General features: G+C 50.4%; 1 protein-coding gene and 1 non-coding gene across 3 annotated transcripts in view; both read left to right on the top strand.

The window, feature by feature from the left end:
- Positions 1-25,019, top strand: part of LOC139055859 (probable ATP-dependent DNA helicase HFM1) — a 531,554-nt gene that overhangs the window by 324,644 nt on the left and 181,891 nt on the right. The window lies entirely within an intron of this gene.
- On the top strand, positions 18,791-18,865 carry TRNAS-GGA (transfer RNA serine (anticodon GGA)). Its single transcript has one exon. It is a non-coding gene; the product is annotated as a tRNA-Ser (tRNA).

Below are 25,019 nucleotides of genomic sequence, written 5' to 3' on the forward strand. Positions count from 1 at the left end.
GCGATAAGTTTTTATTGCTTCGTTATCGCTGCCATTCCGCTATGCAGCGTGTGAGCCGTTTCGCCGGCTGCGATGCGCCGTGGTGACCGTGACGTTCGAGCTGCGTTCCTGCTGTTATGAAGTGTTTTCTGGTGTGTTCGCAAGCTACAAATCGTGATATATATGTGCGATGTGTCGCAGCGTTGCTGTGTGTAGAAGTGCTCGTTCTACGCGAAGTGCGTGGGCTCAGAAGTGTTGCCGATCGCGTTTTCATATGTTATATATAGATAGGCCTTATAGATAAGCCCTATCACACCGGTCTTTTCTGCTTCGTGCATGTATCATTTGTTTCAGAAGTTGCTGCACTTTTGAAGGTGGTTCTATTCTAATGGAGTTTAGGGAACATCGTAATAGTTACGTGCGTCAAGACATACAGCGCTGTCCTGAAATGTAGACACGCCTGATAGCACTAATGTCATGAATGAAAATTTCGGGCAGCCTTGCTTTTTATCATGTGGACATTGGTGTGAATAGCAAGATTTCTAGATTTCATAAAGTAAATTGCTTTATATTTTGTGATGCAAGCGCCTTACGCACCCAAAAATCCTAATTGCTTGTTTTTGGCTGGTGACTAAGCACAGAGTCTGTGAAGACAGCAGTGGCATGGTAGATGAATATGTTATAGGTAAGATAAGTTTGGATACTTCCTTCATTAAGGAAGAACTGGATACTTCCTCCTTGGAACTTCCTCCTCCTTAGAACTACTTGGAACTCCTTGGAACTTCCTCCTACCTCCTTGGAACTGGATACCCAGAAGAACTGGATACTTCCTTCTCATTAAGTACAAATTTTACGTTTGCTGACAAAAAGAAATATTGCTACGGAACAGAACAGAAAGAGAGAGCGACAGACAGACAGACAGACAAAGAACTTTATTAATGGTCCTGAGGAACCGGCGTTAGGGTACCCCCCTTTTCAGGGAGTCCCCGTAGCCGTCGCGGGCCGCACCCACGTCGGGGTCGGAAGATCGTGGTCCTCCGCCCTGTCGCAGGCCCTCTGGACAGCCCGTAGTTGCTCTGAGAGGTCGCCGCTCTTAAGGGCTGCCTCCCAGTCGGTTAGAGTGGTTAGCGATGAGCTGCGTAACGCAGGGCATTGCCAGAGCATATGGGACAAGGAGCAGTACGCCTCCCCACAGTCTGGACAGTGGGGTTCTACGTTAGGCGCGAAGTGACTGAATCTGCCCCTGGAGGGAAATGACCCCGTCTGAAGCATGCGAAACGCCGACGATTGTGGTCTATTAAGTTTAGGGTGTGGTAGCGGAAAGGCCCGCCGAGCAAGTTGATAATGTGTCAAGACTTCGTGGAAGGTGAGAAGCGAATCCCTATACAGCCCTAAGTCGCCGCCCATGAGTCCACCTGAACCGCCGCGGTGTGTAAGACCTCGCGCACAGTCATGGGCCAACTCATTGGCGTTAACAAGCTCAGAGTGTACATTGATTCCCATATGGGCCGGGAACCATTTGATGCTATGAAAACCAGCAGCCCCCTCGCTGCCGAGGATGGCCGCCGCCTCCTTTGAGATCGAGCCGGAGGCGAAAGCTCGGGCTGCCGATCTGGAGTCTCTAAAGATATTGGAACGTAGAGGGTCCTTCAGTGCTATAGCTATAGCAACTTGCTCGGCTACTGTTGAAGAAACCTTCCGCACGGATGCTGAATTAATGAGAGTGCCATTACAGTCAACCGAAACTACGGCATAGTGATCAGAGCACTCGTACTGGGCGGCATCAACGAAACATGCCAGATTCGGAGTGGCAGCAGCCGCTTTTAACAGGGAACGAGCCCTGGCTACCCGGCGCCCTACATTGTATTGAGGGTGGACGTTACGTGGCATGGGATCTACCTTGAACGTATCTCGGACCATGGGTGATAGGGTCACGTTGCGCTCCGTGATTTCCTGGTGACCGCATCCAACGGATTCGAGGATGCGTCTCCCCGCTCGCGATGATGATAGTCGAATTATTTGAGCCACTCGTTGGGCCTCGATCACCTCTGATAGGGTGTTGTGCATGCCTAGTTGCATGAGACGCGCGGTGCTGGTAGTGAGTGGTAAACCCAGCACGCGCTTGATGCTTTTGCGCATGAGGGCGTCGATTTTGGCCTCATCCCCTTTAGACCAGCGCAACGCGGAGGCTACATAGTTAACGTGGCTCATCAGAAGCGCGTAGTAGAGTACGAGTAGATTGCTCTCGCTTAAACCCCCTCTGCGGTTCGAGACCCTGAGGATAAGCCGAAGCATATTCTCCGTCTTCGAAGTAATGCGGGCTATAGTCTGTGAGTTGCCCCCGCGAGATTCCAGCAAGAGTCCGAGGACCCTGATGGTATCCACTCTGTGAATTTGTTGTCTGTCCTTCGTATAGAGGGCTATGGGAATTTGATCTAAGGGTGTGGAGCACCTAACCCCCCGTCGGGTGGGCCTATACAATAGAAGTTCGGACTTGGTTGGTGACAGACTCAGGCCCGTGTCTAGTAGGAAGTGTTCTGTGATGTCGAGCGCCTCTTGGAGCGCACTCTCAACTGCAGCGTCAGACCCTCCCAAGCACCACACGGTAATATCATCCGCGTAGAGGGCGTGACCCGTTCCTCTTACTGTGGCCAGTCTGTCCGAGAGGCCCTTCATGGCGATGTTAAACAGTAGGGGAGAGATGACCGCCCCTTGCGGGGTGCCTCTCGCTCCCAATGTAAATTCCTTCGATTTGATTTGCCCTATTTTGACAGTGGCCTTGCGATCCCTGAGGAAGGAGCTAACGTACGCATGGAATCGTGGCCCCAGGCCCAGATCTGAGATGGCGTCTAGTACGAACCGGTGCGAGATGTTATCAAAAGCCTTGGACAAGTCTAGAGCAAGGATGCCCCGAGTGTCTCTAGTGTCGACATCAATGATTTGCCTCTTTATAAGTAACATGACGTCCTGTGTGGAGAGTGCCGGCCGAAAGCCGACCATGTTGTGAGGGAATAACTCATTATTTTCTATATGCCTAGATATACGGTTGTGAATGACATGTTCGGCCACCTTACCCACACAGGACGTGAGCGAGATGGGCCGCATGTTCTCCGGCCCAAGAGGTTTGCCTGGTTTCGGGATGAGCACCACTGAGGCTGTCTTCCAGGAGTCGGGGACTAGGCCCGTTTCCCAAATTTTATTGACCTCCCCGGTGAGCAGCGCAACTGATTGTTCGTCCAAGTTTCGGAGGAGCTTATTGGAGATGCCATCCGGGCCCGGCGCAGAGCGACCGTTGAGCGTTTGCAGCACCTCCCAGATTTCGGATTCCGTGAAGGGGGCGTCGAGCTCCCCCACCGCTCCCCCCCGATAACAAGGATAATCCCCGTCACCGGAGTGGCCCAGCGGAAGATACTTTTCGGCCAACTCTTGCAAGAGGACGTGTTCAAATACGCCCGCCGCCTTTTGATTATGAACTATGCGATCGATGGCTAGTCTCTGATTGCTTTTGGTTTGCGAGTCGTCGAGTAAGTGTTTGAGCAGGTTCCATTTGCCCCCCGTTCTCATCTGCCCATCAACCGAGGAGCACACTTCATTCCATTGTTGTTTGGACAGTTCGATGGAATGAGTTTCAATTGTACGATTGAGCTCCGCAATTTTCTTACGAAGCCGGCGGTGGAGTCTGTGCGTTCTCCAGCGGTGCAGGATGGAGTTTTTGGCTTCTAGGAGGTGTGCAAGGCGCGCGTCCATACGATCTACCTTTAGGTCGGTCTTAACCACCTTGGTCGCAGCTTGCACGTCCTTCTGTAGTCTTGTGAACAGACTATCGAGATTATCGTAGTCGGTCTGGTCCGCCTTCCGTATTTTCCGGAAGGCATCCCAATCCGTCACTTTAAATTCCCTGGTAGGGGCTGTGCTAATCGTTAGGGTAATCTCCACAATGAAGTGGTCGCTGCCCAGGTTCTCTTGCAAATTTTGCCATCCTGCTCCGGGGGCGTTCTTGACGAACGCCAGGTCCGGAGTGGTGTCTCGGACTACCGACGTGCCGGTTCGCGTCGGGTATTGAGCATCCGTAATCAATTCCAGTGAGCAGTCAGCAACTGCCTGGACAAGGAGATTGCCCTTGGTGGATTGGCGGGGGTATCCCCAGGCATTGTGGGGGGCATTGAAGTCACCCGCTACCACTATGGGGGCTCCCTTGCTCAGGGCCACCGCCTTTGTCATGATCGTGGCGAATGACTGCCGTTGATCCGACGGCGAGCTGTATATGTTTAAAAGAAAGACACTGCTCTTAAGCCAATTGTTAGGGATAATTTCGACCATAATGATTTCCGCCCTAGTTCTGCCAATTTGTAATTTGTGTACTTGAAAGGAGCACTTCCGTGCGACCAAGGTTGCTAAACCCCGCTTTCCTTCCTCCCGTATCGATACAACCCGGTATCCCGGGAAGGTGGGCGCGTCATCGAGAGTTTCTTGTAAAAGAATTACGTGCGGTTTGACCGCCTGTGCCGAAACGAATTGCTGCAGCGGAGCCTTGCGCCGTTGGAAACTGGCACAGTTCCACTGCCACACAACCAACTTATTGGGATTGACTGCCATGGTGATTGCCTTGGATTGGCCATTCCACCGTCTTGTTGACGGGGACGGCGCTTGCGGGTAAAGGTGCCCGACGGGGCTCCCTCGAAGGCTGTCTAGCCGTAGCTAACGCGGCCTGTGCACTTTCCAGGGACGCCATCCTTTTAAGGAGGACAGTCACGCTTTCAGCGAGCTGCTGAATAGCCCGCTGCATGCTTTCTAAGTCCTTGTTATTGGACTCGGTCTCCATAGAGTCAGCGTCCCCCTCTGGGGGCGCGGCCCTACGTTTACCCGAGCGCGCCTGTGGCTCCCCTGAGGGGGGCACCGGTTGCTTCTCGACTTGCGAGGGGTACTTGCGAGGGAGGAACTTACGGAAAGACTCAAAGTCGGCCCTCATCTGCTGCATTTCTGCTTTGAGTCGAGCGTTCTCTTGCATGAGTTGAGCGACTCTGGGATCAACCTTATGCTCCGGCAATGCTACCTGCGTTACCTTTGAAGCCGGCGTCGTCTGCTTCGACTTGACACGATCGGCCCAGGTTGGCGTTTCCTGGATCCGAACCCGGGAGTTAGAGCGCCCTCGGGAACGAGAGCGCCCTCTGGAGAGGCTGCGTTGTCGACCAGAGGGCGTGACGGAGCGCTCCCTCCTGGGGGCTCCCGCCGCGCTGGAGCCACGTGGCCTGTTCTCCTTGGCCAGCTGTTGCTGCTGGTGCTTGTTGTTGGCGCGCTTTCGGCGCCGTCGGCGTCTGCGTACGACGTATGGGACTTGAAAGCGCTGCTTACACGTTTTGTCCGCCGTAAGATGCGGGCCTCCGCAAAGGGCGCACTTCGGCGAACACTGGTGGTCATCGGGTGGTGAGCTTAGTCCGCAGCCCCGGCAATCCTCATTGGTGGGGTTGGGGCAGACGTCCGCGCGATGTCCCAAGCCGCCACACGCGTAGCACACCTCGGTTTGGCGTTTGTAGAGCGTGCAGCGCAGAAGGCTGACGCCGCACATGACATAGTTAGGCACTTTCATGCCGTCGAAGAGGACAACCACTGTGGTGGTGTTCTTAATTCGTTTGACTTCCAGAGCCTTCGGGTTACGATGGTTGACAATCATGCGCTGGAGTTGGGCCTCGCTGATGTCTGCGTCGACCCCTCGTATGACCCCTTTGCAGGTGTTGTCTGGGGCCGCTATGTATGCGGCTACTTTGTAGAGTCCTTCGCTTATGCGGATTTGCTGGATTCCTGCATAAGCGGCGGCTTTCTTCTTCTCCGGGGTGGATACGACGAGAACGTTTTGAGTGAAATTAGGGCAGATTACGTCGCCCTCAGTTTCTGTGGGGGCTAGTGCAGCCGCCATGGCCAAGGCTTGAGCCAGCTTGATTTGGCTTATCTTCTTGACGTCAAGCCCGCCCCTTGGGCGGACAATAATTCGTATGTGCTCCCTAGGTAGTCTGGGGAGCCTCGACGAGGCTGCGAGACGTTGCAACACGCCTTGCGGGGCAGCCGTGCGGCAGCCACCCTTCGAGCCCATGTGAGCTCTCTTGCTCGTTGAAACTGGTGTTTCTTGCAGGGCTTTCTTGTGCTTGCCCAACGCTGTCGTCCAGCCTGGGCTGTTGGCTTCTTCGGGGGAGATTGCCTCTCCTAACACCATTTCTACTTCGGGCATAATGCCCCTCTTCGTCGCGTTAGGCCTAAGCCTACCCGCGCCTAGCGTCGCCGCGGCGTGGTCTACACAAAAAGTTCCACGGCTTCCGCGCAAAGGCCACTCACCAAAGGAAGTCCTCAGAAGAAACCGTGTCGAATGGCGTGCATTTCCGTGGTAGGTGACACAAAAAGCAGACCGAAAATATTTACGAAAGCGGGAGCCGATCTTTCCACGTCCGCACTAGTCTAGAGAGAGATATTTCAAAGAAGGCAGAGAGGTCGGCCTGAGCTAAGGCGCTCTAGCCTGCTACTCTACACAGGGGGAGGGGAAACGGGGACATGAAGGTGTGATGAGGAATTATGATGACATAGAAAAATGGATGCGCAACGGTGAAAACAAGTTTAACACCCTGATGATAAACATTCACAAATCTCATCCATGAAGCTACTACCAGGTTCCGTATCAAGTCTGTAGTCACAAATTCATAAACTTAAAAGTAAAGGCGCTAGGACGAAGCTGGTGTATGGGCCTCCTCTGCGTGATGAGCACAAGCGCCAAACAAAGGGCCAGACAATGAAATCTTCCTTACCTCAGTAAGGAAGCCTTCATTGCAGTGAGGCTACCTTATGTCACTCTGAAAGGTTCCTTACTGAGGCGCCCTCGGTGAAGGCTTCCTTGGTGCTTCCTTGGTACTTCCTCAGCATAAGAAGCCAAACAATGAAATCTTCCTTACCTCACTAAGGAAGCCTTCATTGGGGTGAGGCTACCTTATGTCACTCTGAAAGCTTCCTTACTGAGGGGCCCTCGGTGAAGGCTTCCTTGGTGCTTCCTCAGCATAAGGTAGCTCCAAAGCTACCTTCATGCGTCCTTACGCCGCTCCTGGCCCTGAACGAGCGCTTCACCTCACTGCTTAACCACGTGGCATTCGCTTGCGCATGCGCACTGTCGCCCACCTGCGGAGAAGCGCGAGCACGGTACGTCTTGCCAGGCATGTTCGTTTCAGTCACGCGTGCGGCATGCAAGCATTGCTAGGCGTTGCTAGGCGTTGTAAGGGCCAGACAATGAAATCTTCCTTACCTCAGTAAGGAAGCCTTCATTGCAGTGAGGCTACCTTATGTCACTCTGAAAGGTTCCTTACTGAGGCGCCCTCGGTGAAGGCTTCCTTGGTGCTTCCTTGGTACTTCCTCAGCATAAGAAGCCAAACAATGAAATCTTCCTTACCTCACTAAGGAAGCCTTCATTGGGGTGAGGCTACCTTATGTCACTCTGAAAGCTTCCTTACTGAGGGGCCCTCGGTGAAGGCTTCCTTGGTGCTTCCTCAGCATAAGGTAGCTCCAAAGCTACCTTCATGCGTCCTTACGCCGCTCCTGGCCCTGAACGAGCGCTTCACCTCACTGCTTAACCACGTGGCATTCGCTTGCGCATGCGCACTGTCGCCCACCTGCGGAGAAGCGCGAGCACGGTACGTCTTGCCAGGCATGTTCGTTTCAGTCACGCGTGCGGCATGCAAGCATTGCTAGGCGTTGCTAGGCGTTGTAAGACGCCGGTGTGCCAGCGTTGCTGGAGCACATCAAGTTTTGCACTGTAATGCGCAACTTTTTTTTAACTTTAGTAAACGAAACTAGAAGAAAGCGTCCACGCTTCTCTATATTAGCTATTCAATTTAAAGATTGTGCGACGATACAACATTTTTTAATAGAGTAATGGTGTTCGCGGAAAGATTTGAAGAGATAATCTCGAACCCAGGCACGCGGCAAGCGCTCCTTAGGTGAGGACGGGTGAAGGGAGCTTTCAGAGTACGCTTGCTTCCTCCATCGGTCCTTCGCTGTAAGGAGGCCTCACGTAAGGTTAGGAAGCGCTCGAAGGAAAGGAACTAGGGGTGTGCGAATATTCAGAATTTCGAATACGAATCGAATATTTTCCATATTCGAAGCGTATTCGATTGGAGAAATGCATGTTCGGAAATTCACGAATATCCGAGGACGGCCGAATAACGGTGGAAACGGCGAATATTCGGATAGACTGCGAATAATTGAGCAATTAACCAATTCTATGCTTGCTCCGCATTCTCCTAAGAACATGTTTATAAACTGAGAACTTCGCATGATCCGCTCATTATCTGTATGCTCTGTTTCAGTCTATCTGCTTCAGGCATTTGAGACATGATCAGTTTCGGTTTCTTTTTCACCAAGTTTATAATTCCAATTATTTTGGAATGCCCCATTGCCTTGAAGGTTGCAAAGGCAACTCAGGGTTGCCTTTGCAACCCTGAGTTGCCATTATCTCTATGCTCTGTTTCAGTCTATCTGCTTCAGGCATTTGAGACATGATCAGTTTCGGTTTCTTTTTCACCAAGCTTTATAATTCCAATTATTTTTGGAATGCCTCATTGCCTTGAAGGTTGCAAAGGCAACTCAGGGTTTGCTAACATTGATTCAAAATGTATCAAGGCTCTTTGTGCGGAGTGGAAATTTGATGAAGTGGCCAGCCTAGGCATGTTTCTTGATCCGCGCTTTATCGCCACAGTTCATCAGGCATCTGGTCAGATGATCTGGCTGAAAAACCTTGTGACAAGGGAGCTCCAGGAAGCCGTCGTGGAACACCGTGGGGACACCGCCGTGCCAGCGTCGACTTCGTGTCCACTGGTGGCATCGAGTGTATGGAATGCTTTTGACGATCTAGTGATGAACAAAGAGAAGACACATTTGGCATCTGCCCCTGAGAGGGAAGTTGCAGACTACGCGCAAAAGCCTCTTCTGGAAAGGGACATGAATCCTTGTGAGTGGTGGCAGTCCATTGGCCGCTTCAGGTACCCGCTTTTAAGTGCACTCGCCCGGAAGTACTTGGCGATCCCTGCCACTTCAGTTCCTAGTGAAAGAGTCTTTTCTACCGGTAGAAATGTGACAGTGCATAGAGAGCGTTTACTTTCTGGCCATATTGAGCAGTTAATTTTCCTTCACGACAATCTGTAACAAGCGTTTTACCTGACTGAGGGCATTACCTGAGTCCATTATCTATAATTGAGTACCTCTTTAATTTGAAGCAACCTTGTAAAATGGAATGTTATTTTTAAAAGGGTAATAAAGCTATTGTTACCTCTCTTGCAATTTTTTAATACTACACATGTATTCGATATTCGATTCGATATTCGAAGAGAGTTCTTCGCCTTATTCGTATTCGATTCGTAATCGAAAATTTCAATATTCGCACACCCCTAAAAGGAACGTTTTATTGTTTGGGCCAAGCTACCTTCATGCGTCCTTACGCCGCTCCTGGCCCTGAACGAGCACTTCGCCTCACTGCTTAACCACGTGACGTTTGCTTGCGCGTGCGTGCTGTCGCCCACCTTCGGAGAAGCGCGAGCACGGTACGTTTTGCCAGGCACGTTCGTTTCAGTCACGCGTGCGGCATGGAAGCGTTGCTAGGCGTTGCTAGGCGTTGCACGACGCCGGCGTGCCAGCGTTGCTGGAGCACATCAAGTTTCGCACTGTAATGCACTGCTTCTTTAGATTTAGTAAACAAAACTAAAAAATAGCGTCCACGCTTCTCTATATTAGCTCATAAACTTAGAGATTGTGCGACGATACAACCTTTTTTATTGAATAGGGGTGTTCTAGTGTTCGCCTAATGCTTTTAAGAGATAATCTCGAACCCAGGCATGGCGGCAACCGCTCCTTACGTGAGGACGGGTGAAGGGAGCTTTCAGAGTATGCTTGCTTCCTCCATCGGTCCTTCGCTGTAAGGAGGCCTCACGTAAGGTTAGGAAGCGCTCGAAGGAAAGGAACGTTTCATTGTTTGGGCCAAAATCTTTATAGCATATTGACGCGTGTACTTGTTTGTCTTTATCGGGCAGCACGTTTCACCGCCTAACAAATGTTATCGCACAGCGCAGGAGACGCCTGCATGAACCGCTGTCTGTGACCGAACCTTATGTAATCTGATCGCATGTGTGCGCGACGCGAATAATGTAGAACTTTGTGGAAGGCATGCGGGTTCCAGCGGTTAATCTGGAACATTCGACGACTGATCTATAAAAGCCGACGCGCTTGACCCGCTGATCAGATTTTCGACGATCGCCGACTGTGTTCGCCGCTGTCGCCATTCTTTGAGTGTAGCCTGTTTTTGAGGGCACAAGTTCACCCAATAAAACGCACCGAAATCCACACTTACGCCAGTAGCCTAGGCCTCGGTGCCGTCCTAGTCCAGAGAAAAGACGGACTTGAACGCGTGCTAGCTTATGCTAGCCGGTCGTTGTGAAAAGCGGAAGGCAATTATTCTGCAACCGAAAAGGAATGCCTCGCCATCGTTTGGGCTACAGTGAAATTTAGGCCTTATCTGTATGGCAGGCCGTTCAAAGTCGTCAGAGACCATCACGCCTTGTATTGGCTGGCGAATTTAAAGTACCCTTCAGGACGGCTGGCGCGGTGGAGCCTAAGACTGCAAGAATACGATATCACTGTAACCTACAAGTCCGGACGAAAACACTCTGATGCCGATTGCCTATCACGGGCCCCCATTGACTCGCCGCCGCAAGACGACGAGGTTGACGACGCCTTCCTTGGCATATTAAGCGCGGAAGACTTCGGTGAACAGCAACGAGCAGACCAGGAGCTGAACAACCTTGTCGAGTATTTCGAAGGGCACACCGACGTTGTCCCTAGGGCATTTATGCGAGGATTGTCGTCCTTCTCGTTTCAAAACAACCTACTCGTAAAGAACTTCTCACCAGTCCGCGCCAACTAGCTTCTTGTTGTCCCGTCAGGGCTGCGTCCAGAAGTACTGCACACCCTACATGACGACCCAACCGCTGGACACTTTGGATTTTCCCGGACACTATCGAGGATACAGGAAAGCTATTATTGGCCGCACCTGACCGCCGATGTCGCCCGTTATGTCAGAACATGCCAAGACTGTCAGCGACGCAAGACACCACCGATAAGACCAGGCGGATTACTACAGCCAATCGAGCCTCCTTGCCGACCATTCCAGCAGATCGGGATGGACTTGTTGGGACCCTTTCCGACGTCAACAACCGGAAATAAGTGGATCGTCGTGGCGACGGACTACCTCACCCGCTTCGCTGAAACTAAAGCACTGCCGAAAGGTAGCGCCGCCGAAGTAGCGAAATTCTTTGTCGAAAACATCCTGCTGTGACATGGCGCCCCAGAAGTCCTCATCACCGACAGAGGAATGGCTTTTACAGCAGAGCTCACCCAAGTCATTCTGCAATACAGCCAGACAAGCCACAGGAGGACAACTGCCTACAACCCACAGACGAATGGTCTTACGGAGCGCCTGAACAAAACCCTCGCCGACATGCTAGCTATGTGCTTTGTCGTCGAACACAAGACCTGGAATGCCATCCTGCCGTATGTAACATTCGCTTACAACACGGTGGTGCAGGAAACAACACAGATGTAAGGTACCTTTACACAGATCACGCCGTTTAAGCTGGTTTACGGCAGGAACCCGACGACGATGCTCCACGCCATGATAGGCTGATAGGCGCACGTCACTCAGGGGTAGCACACTCTCAAGTTCAACAAATGGCCACAGGGGGCGAAAAAATCGACCGCGCGCCGCTGCTAACAAAGCCAGCGTAGTAGCCTTCGGGATGCTTACGTTAGTTCCAGCATTTCCCGGTAGAGGCATCGTAATAAGAGCAATATTATATTACAAACTTTCTCTTACAATTACCGAAGCATTTTTGTTACATAAGAAACAGGGCAAAATTAACATTGCTAATTAAATATTGTACTCTTTGTTAGTAAGTTTATTGTTTCTTCGTCATTATAAACGCAAATAGCGTTCAGCAGCGGCCGGTAAACGCATCCTCGAAGAGCTGGGTTACCACCCTGCGGAATTCTCGATGGTCAGTACCCCGATCCCTAGGTGCATTCGAGACAAGTTCGTAGTGGCCCCTGTGCCCCGAAACGTCCATCCCGTCCACAACGAGGGCCGACGCAAGGCCAGAGCAGCCGCCATCCTTGAACAGATCAAGCGACACGACATTAGCGCAAGCTTCGTCGACGCTGCGGAGTACAGTGACGGGAAGACCTTTGCCGTCGTTGTGGTCGACTCGAGCGGAAACATTTCCAATAGCGCCTCGATTCGCACTTCACACCCCGGAGTTGCCGAGCAAGTCGCCATCGCCCTCGCCCTGCTAGACGGTCGTCGGTCCGAAATATATAGTGACTCCAAAACGGCAGTTAGGGCTTTTCAAAAGGGTTGCATCGCCAAGGAAGCTCTTCGTCTTCTTAGCGGCTCGAGTCAACATGCTCTCGCAAACCATTCAATTCACTGGTTTCCGGCACACGTAGGATCGGTCGAGGGTGCTCCCCCGAACCTCAATGAGTCTGCCCACGAGGCTGCGCGTGACTTCACCGACCGCACTTCCTCTATAAGGAGCACTGACTCCCCTCCTATCTACAGTCACAGGGACGCTCCTGCTACTCACAACGAGATTATTAAATATTTCTACATGTCCAGAAGGGTCTTTCCACCCCCTCACCCCAAGTTGAAAATGGCGCAAGCCGTTTCGCTTAGGCTCCTACAGACCAGCACATATCCGTGCCTGTCCGCTCTCCACGAGGCTTACCCCGACGTGTATCGCGACGACGCCTGCCCGTCCTGCGGCCAGACCTCCACTCTACCCCACATGCTCTGGGAGTGCGGGTCGACATACCCCAAGTTCATCAAGGAGGAGTGGGACTCGCTTATGCGTAGCCCCGCTCTAGAAAAGCAAATCCTGGCTGTCCGGCGTGCCCGCGACCGGGCCGGTGGGCTAGACCTGCCGGTCCCGACGTGGGACTAGCCGGGTGCGCGAGGAGTTCGCGTCCTCGCCGGACCTACAATAAAGTTTATTCACTCACTTTCACGTGACCTCTGGCCTGGTCTAGAAGCGTACGGTGAGGGGCTAGTTATCAAGGCAGAAAGCTGGGCTAGTTGGTGTGTCATCATTATTCTAAAGACTAGCGCAAAATAGCAGGGACAAAAACAGAGTAGACGACAGGACGAGCGCTTAACATCAACTGGTTTTTTATTCATTAGCGGGGGGCGGCAATTTGGCTATGCACTGTAAGCGATGCGGGTGCGTACCTGCGTTTGACACCACGTGTGTGCTTGGTAGGGGAGGCACAAGGTGGGGGCGCGAGATTTGTGAGGCATATCACATTGACAGGGAAGGTGATAACTGTGTCAGCACGGCTTCACTTGCCTTGTCCAAAAAAGAAAAAATGTACCTACAGAACAGTCTGTCACATTTTGATTAGAACGAGATTGTACAGTTTTAACACCGTGTGCGCATGCACCAACAAAATGTATATATCGACACGTGTACTTATCTTTATCGGGCAACCAAGTTTCGCCGCTTAACAACTGTAATCGCACAGCGAGGGACGCGCCTGCATGTATCCGACGTTTCTGGAAAGTTATCGACGCTTCTATCCGCGTCTCTGTTGTCTCCGAACCTTGTGTTATCAGATTTCATCGCGTGACACGAATGGTGTAGAACTTTGTGGAAGACACGCGGGTTCCATCAGTTAATCTGGAGCATTCGACGACTGATCTATAAAAGGCGACGCGCTTGAGCCGCTGATCAGATTTGCGACGATCGCCGACTGTGTTCGCCGCTATCGTTGTGCTTTAAGTGTAGCCTGTTTTGTGGGCACAGGTTCGCCCAATAAAAGCTAGTTTTGTCTTTCACAGTACTGCTACTGTGTTCTTTCTTCACCGTCACTACCACGTGACATCTGGTGGAGGTGCTGGTGCGTTCATGTACCGAACGCCCCCGCAAAGCCGCGATCCAAGCCCGAAGCCCGAGGACAAAACCGATACCGTCCAAGACCAGCGTGCTAGCCGCAGACTGCAAGGACTGCCCCCAGAGCACGGACTTCTACCTGAGGCGACAAAGAAGATCGCGGTCAAGACAACCTCAATGGCTGCCCCAGCATCCCCCGTTATCCTACAACAACCCCCGGACCCACCGACCTTCCATGGAGCAGCGACTGAAGACCCGGAATCCTGGCTGGAGACATACGAGCGAATCGCGACATTCAACAACTGGGACTCCGACGAAAAGCTGCGGCATGTCAACTAAGACACCGCCAGAACGTGGTTTGAGAACAAGGAGTCGACCTTGACTACGTGGGACCTATTCCGTAGCGGCTTCCTGCGCACCTTTACAAGTGTCGTGCGCAAGGAGAGGGCCGAAGCTATGCTGGACGCCCGAGTGCAGCTACCAAACGAGAACGCTGCCATCTTTACGGAAGAAATGACCCGTCTGTTCCGCCACGCTGACCCGGAAATGTCCGAGGAGAAAAAAGTCCGCCTACTCATGCATGGTGTAAAGGAGGAACTTTTTGCCGGGATGGTACGAAGCCCACCGAAGACCGTCGACGAGTTTCTTCGCGAGGCCACCAGCATCGAGAAGACACTCGAGATGCGAAACCGGCAATTCAACCGCCGCGCGAACGCGACAAACTACGCCGGACTTCAGTCACTGGCCACCGATGACCTACGCGAGACTATCCGAGCTGTCGTGCGGGAGGAGCTACAAAAGCTGTTCCCATCATCACAGCCTCAAGTGGCTTCGATTGCCGATGCCGTGCGTGAGGAACTCCAACAACAACTTGGAGTAGCCCCTGAATCACCGCAGCCCGAGCCGCAAGCAATGACCTACGCCGCCGTCGCACGCCGTCAAGGCCCCCCTCCGCGACCGCGCCAGGGCCCTGTCACGCCGCAGTTTCGTCGTCCGCCGCCGCCGCCGCCGCCAGCACGACCACCCGTCGCCCAGCGCACCTACCCGAGGAAGACAGACGTTTGGCGCGCTCCTGACCACCGCCCGCTCTGCTACCACTGCGGGGAAGCCGGCCATGTGTACCGCCGATGCCCATACCGGGAGATGGGACTACGAGGTTTCGCCGTTAACGCGCCGCGGCCACAGATTGGCGAACGACCTCGCGATATCGCCGACTACCTCGCCGCCACTCAGTGGAGCCATCAACGAGCTTCCCGTTCGCCGTCACCAGGCCGCTACCTGTCACCGCAGCGCCGACCATACACTGGCCCAGCCCGCGGCCGGTCCGTCAGCCCATATCCGGAAAACTAAAAGCAGCAACCGATGGAGGTGCGGTTGCTGTTCGTCGAACTGACGAAGATCCTCCGCCGCCGACGAAGACGACGAAGCAACCATCTCGACGATCTAATGACGACACGCCGCCGTCCCGACGAAGTGAGGAAGCCAAGACTACACCGACGAAACACGACTTGACGACGCGACGTTCAAGCTTCAGTTTAACACGACGCAGCCGTGATCCGACGCCAAGACCCAACTGCAACGCCAGACAAAGAACCACCGACCTCGACGTGCTTCTCGACGGACACGCGGTTACCGCCTTAGTGGACACAGGGGCTGATTACTCCGTCATGAGTGGACACATCGCCGCCCAGTTGAAGAAGGTTAAGACTGCATGGGAAGGCCCTCAAATTCGCACCGCAGGAGGACACCTCATCACGCTAACTGGAATCTGCACGGCAAGAATAACCATTCATGACCGAACTTACCCTGCCACTTTCGTTATCATCCAACAGTGTTCACGAGACGTCATTCTCGGTATGGACTTCCTGAACCAACACGGCGCAATCATCGACCTGAAGTCACAGTCAATAACGCTGTCGGAAGATAAAACGATACCGCCGGAGAGCCCTCGTAGTCACCACGCCTTGAGGGTGCTCGAAGATCAAGTGAGCATCCCGCCTCACTCCAGCATTGTTGTTTTGGTCGGCACCGAAACACCCGCTGACGTAGAAGGCGTAGTAAAAAACCAGTTGATGTTTAGCGCTCGTCCTGTCGTCTACTCTGTCTTTGTCCCTGCTATTTTGCGCTAGTCTTTAGAATAATGAGGGGCTAGTTGGTATGACATTATGAGAACAAAGACAAACTACGCAAAAAAGAACAAGACATAGAAAGAATAGAGGAGCATTAAACCAGTTGTTAGTCTGCGCCTGTGTCGTGTGGTTCTTTCTCTGTCTTGTTCTTTTTTGCGCAGTTTGTCTTTGTTCTCACTCTGGCCTGGATTTAAAAATTTTACCGGTATTTTCGAGTGCACGGTGGCATGGATTCATTCGTTCGTACACTCAGACTGGCTGCTTCTTTGTTTCTAAAACTAGTTTCTTGCGCTTCGATGTCTCGCGTCATTTAACTTGGGTTGAAGTTACGTGTTTGCAAGAGGACATGTAAGCCCGGAAGTTGGGTTTCGGTCGTGAGCCATTCGGAACACGGCTGCATCAAAACGGGTGCTGGATTTTGCTGCGGCTGACAACGGCAATAACGGTGAGTCGTTTAACACCGCTGCTTGAATTGTTATATAACATCGGTCTCATTACCTTCCAGGCGGGCACAAGTTAACGAACTAGATCCTGCATTACATATGGGCAGTCAGGATCTCAGTTGCTGTTTCCTAAATAAACCTTTACTTGCGAGGCTGTCGTTATACACACACAAGCAGGAAAGAAAGAGCGATATCGGAACGCGATTCTCATTTTTCAACTTATTGTAGCCGTGGTCGTAGGTACTGAGTAGCCTTATCAATATACGTATTAAACTTTTTTTTCGAGTCCGCCGGCAACTTCTTTCGTCCAAAAAACCGCATAATCCTTTGGTAAAATGAAGTGAAAGAACATAATTTAATGTATTAAACAGTTGCAAGCATGATAATTCACCCATATTTCGCACTTGTTGGTTCCAACTGTTCTTGCTGTTCAGTTTGGTTTACCGTAGGGCATTTATTTTTGCAGTAGTGAAGCGGTGCATAACGTCCGTGGAGAAAAACAATGCATCAGTTCTAATAGCTTCATGACTTTCATGCATTTGCTTGTGGCGCCAGCAGTGTGATCTCTTCCAGTGTATAAATGAACGCACAAATGTTCTCATTTCTTATCTTAATAATACTTAAGCTGTTTACATGCATTCTATAGTTAGGCAGACATAAATTTGTGGACAATAGCAGTACTTATTTAACGTGCGGCTTAGGCACCCTAGAACAGACAGTGTACATTTCCATGTTTTCTGTAGTCGGAAACCATTACAATATATATGTCACACCTTCTTGCATATCATAATGCAAAATTTTGCTTTTACGATTTCTGATTCAGTCAAAATTTCTGTTACTGACATGCAGCAATGAGGACGGCACCACTATAAAGCAACGCACTACACGCACTAAACAGAAGCTGCTGCTTGCTACAACAAGGTCGTTGTGTGGACGTCGGCTACTACTACAAGGTAAACAACACGTGGTTCAGAAATAAATATGTTTTATATATGCTGTATTGGATTGCTGTTTGCAGCGGATATGAATGTTTGCTCATATTTATGGTTCAGTATAATTGGTTCGAACATAAAAGAAAACACACATGAGTTTGGCTAATCTGTACTGTATCTCGTGTGTCACCGTTCTGCCCCAACAGAGTCTATGCCAAGCACATCTTGGTCATCACAGGAGCTCCTATCTGCACCAACAGGAAGGGGCCGGAGCCGAATATGCAAGGCTTTTACACCACGAACAAAGAAGAGCATGCAGAAGAATTTGCATGAGATATCAAGTCTGCAGATCACTGTGTCAAGACTGAAAAGAGCTTCAGCTACCATTCCACCAGCACGGACAAATTGGCTGAGTCATCCAGGTAACTCGAAAATGACATTATAGAAATTCTTCGTCTTTAGGTGCACCTGCAACTTCTTATCAAGCACGGACGACGCTGGCCAAAAGAGTTCCGTCAGTTTGCCCTTAATTAGCTTCCTGGCCATGTCAATTTCATTTGTGCCAAGTGTAATTTTTCTTCTATAAATGCAAGCTTTTTCATTGCCCATTCTCGTTAGAGATCTATCATCCTCATCCAAACATAGAGGTCAACCGATTCTTCGCTGATTCTTAATACCAGTCACTGTCTTGTACCATAACAGATCTGTAGCAGTACCTTTTAGTTTATGTTGTCATGCACAATTCCTCTCCTGAAATAGCTGATGCAACATCGACATGGGTCTTGCATTAACCTACTCACCATTTGCTATGCACCACTTTACTTTTCCTTGATGTTTTTGGCCTTCAATGCTTGCAGAGCAGAGTGGCTTCTCTCTTGAATGCAAGCTTTCTCATTTTCCATATTCCTAGACTCGTTGATGATTGCTCTTCTTCCTCGATAGCCTAGGTCTTTGCGCAAGCTACACTGAATGATTGATTGCCTAATCTGGTTTTGCTGCCCCACTTGGTTGTGATCGCCGTGTAACATTTCTCGGATGTGGGGGCCTGGTCAGTTGCTTTGGTAACAGTCTCTCGAGGTAAGCACTTGCTCCTGCAGTCCGCACAGCGACATAGATTCCCAGTATGACATAGTAGTTCTGCGGAAACCCGCAAGGTGGAGAGAAGTAATGAATGAAGGGAAAAAGAGACATCCACCTGTTCGTAGCAATTGCTACAAAGGAAACCCTTTTTCCCTTCATTCATTACTTCTCTCCACCTTGCGGGTTTCCGCAGAACTACTACGTCAAACTCTTGCCTTTGCTTCGTGTTGTCGACAAATTCGACTTCGCCCTGCCATCTGCTAGCCGCCTGGTTAGCTCAGATGGTAGAGCGGCTGCCCCGGAAAGGCGGTGGTCCCGGGTTCGAGTCCCGGACCAGGACAAATTTTTCTTCAACTATGAGGCTTTTCTTTCGAGGAACCCGTATGGGTTTCCTTTGTAGCAATTGCTACGAACAGGTGGATGTCTCTTTTTCCCTTCATTCAGATTCCCAGTATACACGCACCATAACTGGTGCTCCCGTTCGTTCTTTCCTGCGACAGCCATAGGCAAATTGTACTTGTGGCCTGCCTCGGCCATGATTTCCTCAAAACGGAGACCAGCATATGTGTTTACATGGTCCAACGTGTTTGAAGTTGATAGCCACATGGGTGGAAAGGCCCGCAAAAATGGCTGCCGAAGGTGATGCTCACGAAAGCGACTTGGCCATATTGAGACAAAGTGGGACACCAAATGTGAGCCACACATTAGCGGCCCTCGACAGAAAAGAAACGTGCAGGTTGGAAAGGAGTTAACGCTAAAATGCCGGATAGTCCATTTCGATGTGTTGGCTGCGGCAGCAGATGCCTGCGTCACCTGATTGCTTCGCAATGAAAGTTGCTCATCTTCAATGGCAACTGTCGGTTAAAACAGGTGCAATGCTCTGTCCAATCTGTTTGTACTGCTAGTTGTCACTCGTTACCAGACCACCAAATGCGACGAAGGCAAGCATTATGCCTGTAAGTAGGCGGCTCAATGTATCCTTAGAGACCCGTGTATGTGAATGCTCACTGTTGCCATATGGTTCGTAGCCAATGTATAATGTATTATTCTCTGAACCTCATGCATTGATTGATTGCTGCTTCACCCGCCATGGTTGCTCAGTGGCTATCGTGTTGGGCTGCCAAGCATGAGGTCGCGGGATCGAATCCCGGCCGCCACGGCCGCATTTCGAGGGGGGTGAAATGCGAAAACTCCCGTGTACTTAGATTTAGGTGCACGTTAAAGAACCCCAGGTGGTCGAAATTTCTGGAGTCCTCCACTACAGCGTGCCTCATAGTCAGAAAGTGGTTTCGGCACGTTAAACCCCACAATTTATTTTTTAAATTGGTGCTTAATTTCGCTGTCATCTTACTTTGTTACGGTCGCAGTGTTATGTTTTTAGCATATTGCGGCCTGGTCGGTTGCACTGGGAAGCAGTCTCTCGAAGTAAGCATTCGCTCCTGCAGCCTGCACAGCGACATAGACTCCCAATTTTCATGCACCGTGATTCGTGCTCCCCGTTCGCCCTTTCCTGCTGCAGCCATGGACAAATTGTGCCTGTGGCCTTTCTCGGCCGCGATTAAGCACGAACGGAGACCGGCATACGTCCTTACATGATCCGACGTGTTTGAAGCTGGGTGCAAAGGCCAGCAAAAGGGGCTGATGAAGGTGATGCCCACGAAAGCGACTTGTCCATACTGATACAATATGGGACACCAAGTGCGAGCCACACATTAGCGGCCCGCGAAAGAAAAGTAACGTGCAGGTTGGAAAGGAGTTAAAGCTAAAATGCCGAGTAGTCCATGTCGCTGTGTCGGCTGCGGCAGCAGATGCCTGGTTCACCCGATTGCTTCGCAATGCAAGTTGCTCATCTTTAACGGCGACTGCCGCTGCAAACCGGCGGGACACTCTGTCCAATCTGCTTGCGCCGCTGGTTGTCGCTTGTTACTAGACCGCCATGTTCGACGACAACGGCGAGCCGTTTACGAGCTCGCGTCCAAGACTCCAGCGTATCTCGACATACAAATTTTATTTCTACCATTGCACGAGAATGTACACTGCTTGTCTTCTGCCAATAAAGTCGCACGTTCTGTTCACTCACTTGTAGCTTGTTTGTATGGGCGTCAGTAGAGGCTCTTTGGTCTCCTGACAATTAGAACGCACAGGCTGCGCGGCAGCCGAGGCATGCCGCATAGCCGGCGGGGCGAATACGGCGCGTACGGGCGGATACAAGGGTACACGACCGGCGAAAAGCGACCATATTGAATAATGCTCTAAAAAAATGCACATTTCCGCTTCCTGTTTTAGCAGCGTCGTCCGTCCACCTAGGTAAGTTCCATGCGCTGCCGCTGCTTATTTTCGAACCACTGCCAAAGGTACAGTTTCCCTTCTCTAAAGTTGTTCTTTATTCTATGATCTATCTATAGCGCGCCGAAGAAGCCCGACAGCTCGCCCGCCTACGGATCATGAACCAGCAGCGTACTGACAGCCGACACTACGACCTCCGACGACGCTTCGTCGAGTACCAGCCCGGCGACCGTGTTTGGGTTTGGACCCCGATACGCCGACGAGGACTGAGTGAGAAACTATTGCGACGCTATTTCGGACCCTATAAGGTCATTCGACGTATTGGCGCACTGGACTATGAGGTCGTGCCAGACGGCATTTCGCATTCACAGCGGCGCCGGGCATGATCTGATATGGTCAACGTGGTGGTCCGCTTATACCATTTTACGGACGCTGACGAACTTCCCTATTTTGTTGTTTTCTTTGCTAGGGGTGTTTTCATTTATTACTTTCGTTTGCAGCATCCGGTCGATGCTCTAAGAGGGGGGGTATTGACACGTGTACTTGTTTGTCTTTATCGGGCGACACGTTTCACCGCCTAACAAATGTTATCGCACAGCGCAGGACACGCCTGCATGGATTGGAAGTTTCTGGAATGTTATCGATGCTTCTATCCGCTGTCTTTGACCGAACCTTGTGTAATCTGGGGTGCGATCTTGTACGCGTTCCAAAATAGAACGGAGGTGTTCCGTTCCACCGAGCCGCACACGGTTGGTCAGTTTGAACGGTGTCGAACGCCATGACGTCAATTGTGAAGTGATATCTGCTGTCAATCATTCCGTGTTGTCTGCTATCGGACGAACGCAACGGAACGGACCGCCAATTTCGCGACGGAAAGAACGGACCGCCTCCGTTCGAGTTTGGAACGCGTACAAGATCGCACCCCTGATCGCATGTGTTCGCGACGCGAATAATGTAGAACTTTGCGGAAGGCACGCGGGTCCCAGCGGTTACTCTGGAACATTCGACGACTGGGCCGGTATTTTGTAGCGATGCCTTTTCCGATTCTATGCTTTTTCGCGCTTTTCGCGCTTGGCCAGTGGTCAGAGTGACGGCGTGACGGTCTGCCCGCATTATCAACGGGATCGGACGGCCGTGTGCTGTGGATGATAAGAATAGCATAGAATAAGGCATAAGGCATCGCTACAAAATAGCGGCCCTGATCTATAAAAGACGATGCGCTTGACCCGCTGATCAGATTTTGGACGATCGCCGACTGTGTTCGCCGCTGTCGCCGTTCTTTGAGTGTAGCCTGTTTTTGAAGGCTCAAGTTTGCCCAATAAAACGCTAGTTTCGTCTTTTTCAGTTTGGCTGCTTTCGTCACAGTCACTACCACGTGACAATATAAAGAGCTGCGATAAGCGGCTCCAGCACGGCAAGCACTTGCAGGGCACATTTAGCGGCCGGATTTTCGAGACCACCGAGAATCACGCGCATTGATTTTACCAGGTGCTTTAACATTTTCTGTACACTCTCCTTTTCATTGTGTTCATCTCCTTGCTTGCCCGTAGTGTTACCGGTTTCATAGGCCTTATAATTATTGGCTTCATGGCGCAGAGGACCACTAGGGCCCGCTGGCACGGCCGTAGGTCTAGAGTGCAGCAAAGACCATTCCGTGTCTGTATCAACCGGTGGAGGTGAATGTTTGCCGCGTGCTGTCATTGACCTTGAATTATCAGTAGGCGCCGTTACCGTCCTCGATGCAAGCACAAGCAGAGGTGGTCGTAGTGCCTGTGGCACGCTATGTAGTTCTTCTGAAATGGTTTTGTGATGCTTCTGTCGCGAGCGTTGTCACTGTGGCGGACAAATTGTGTAGCCGCTTTACGTGAAGATTGGTCTCTTGCCATTTTTCGAAGAATACGAACTTCTTGTCTCATCTTCGGGCATTCCTTCGAAGTCGCTTCGGGAGATCCAACACAGTTGGGACATTTAAATGAGGACGCCTCACAGTAGCTGGTATAATGCTCTCCACCGCAACGCGAGCAGGTGGCGTTGCTTCTGCAAACAGTGCTCACGTGTCCTATCTTGTGACATTTCCGGCACTGAATAAGCCTCGGAACGAATGGTCGTACTCGGCGTATCACGTAGCCCACTTTGACAGACGCTGCTAATGTCGAAGAAGCAAATATTAACTTGATACATGGGGAGTGCCGTGAATCTCAAGAATGCGCACCGATGACCTCAAAAGACTCTTGAAGCCCGCATGCTTGATTTCAAGCTCCACGTCGGGAATCACTCCAGTTGTTGTCTCCTTCCCGTAAGTAATAAAGGAGCGGACGGGGATTGCGCCTAACTGTGGAATGGTCTTTAGCTTCTCAAGTATTGCGGAAATTTTCACATCTATTGTCAGGATGTTCTTGCGAGCGTTGATCCTGATTTCTTTGATTTGCCTAGGGGCCACATTTCAAAATATTCTATTAGAAACTGCCGGCAGTTCATGCTGTGTGACGGTGAGAGTGGCGCGTAATAGGCCATGAAGGATTCCTGCTCACTCTGATTCGATGAAGGCACCTTAGTCGACATACGGCGCATCTTCTTCATATGACGGCCCATGACTACGCTGTACTCGCTGTCAGAGTCCATGGCTTCTGGCGTTGAGCTCTCCCAGGAATCGAGCTGGTTCGAGCTTCCAAAGGCACGTTGTCCAAAAATTAGCGATGGAGTAGACGACTGACCTTGTTCAGCTGGTCGTGGAAACATCTTCTTACTCATCCTTGATGAAATGATGCTCACGAAAATGGCAAGAACGTAAGAAAATGCATGATAGCCAGAGGGCCAGAGCACCAGTGAGCTCTGGGCACTTCTTTCTCTTCTCCCTCAGAAATATGAATGTAAAAATGAACCCGTAAGACAAGTAATAACAACTCAGTAAGTGTCACAGGTATGGTTATATATGATATTCTGCTGGCAGCCAGCAGAACTGCGTGAAAGAAATTTTGCCTAGAGCTCTTCCTCACTGGCTAGCTATGGTCGTGTTACAAATGCAGGCAGAATTTGGTAAGCGAAAGTTTGCCGTTACTTTGTATATTCAGCCTATTCGATTATCTGGTTCATGTCACCTGTTTTGGCACGAGCCTTCAGTTTAAAGCGAACAATAGCAGAAGTGCCAGAATTATGTGCCTGATAAGTTCTTTATTTTCTATCTTCGTGTTCATTCTGCCAACGGTCATTAGCAAATAATGTGCATTAAACTGAATCGGGCCTGCAAAATGTGCTCATTGAATGTTTTTCTGGTGCACTTTCATCTATCTGTAAGCTTACTGCTGCCTACAAGATTCTTGTTTATATTGGATAGCCTTCCTATTTTTTGAATTAACAGCTTTCACAACATTTACTGCGCTAATGAAAGCACAGCACAGATACCAGTACTGAAGGAGGTATATACAAGTAGAGCAGAGAACTTATGGGTAAGTTAAAGATATACAGGCAAAACTATGTCAAACAAACTATTTACACATTAGAAGATGTACTACTGGCAATGAGTGCACATTCAGAACATTCAATAGATGCCATGTGTGGAAGATTGAGATGGGTGATGCCGAAAACCTGTTTGGCTTTTGAATATTGACATAAAAAAAATTCCACGATGTACTACTGTGTCGGAGGGTAGAATATCAAAGGATAGGTGCAAGACGGATTTTGTATGTAGTATTCCACTATGAATGTGCTACATAAGTTGTACCAAACATAGCTATCTGTGTGCAAAGCATCGGACAAGGTACCATATGTATGTCTGACACATTCAAAATGTTTAGCACTGAAAATTCTGAGCGCTAAATATGAAATGCATGCTGTTTTCAGCTACTAATAGTGCGTATACATATTTGACCTGCACCACAAAGAGCTGATGGGACAAAAAAATGTGTACACCTTAGTGTGATGTTGCTTTTCATGGTGTCTCAGTTTACTTAATACAGTTTTGAATTTACAGATTGCTTCACATGTTTATAGCTAAAAACCACAGAAAACTACTTGCATTGTGGCTGCGAAGTCACAACACAAGAATTTGTGTGCTATCTTTCCTGTCGATCAATGTGTCCTCGTACTATAAATGTAAAATATCACACATGCAAAGCTGCGCATCCATCCTTACATTTGAAACGATTTTTAAGGCTCAGCAGTTATGCTTATAAGCACATTCTTACAGCAAATCTACACCACCTTAATTTA

Source organism: Dermacentor albipictus, chromosome 2, assembly GCF_038994185.2.
Source record: "Dermacentor albipictus isolate Rhodes 1998 colony chromosome 2, USDA_Dalb.pri_finalv2, whole genome shotgun sequence".
NCBI lineage: Eukaryota > Metazoa > Arthropoda > Arachnida > Ixodida > Ixodidae > Dermacentor > Dermacentor albipictus.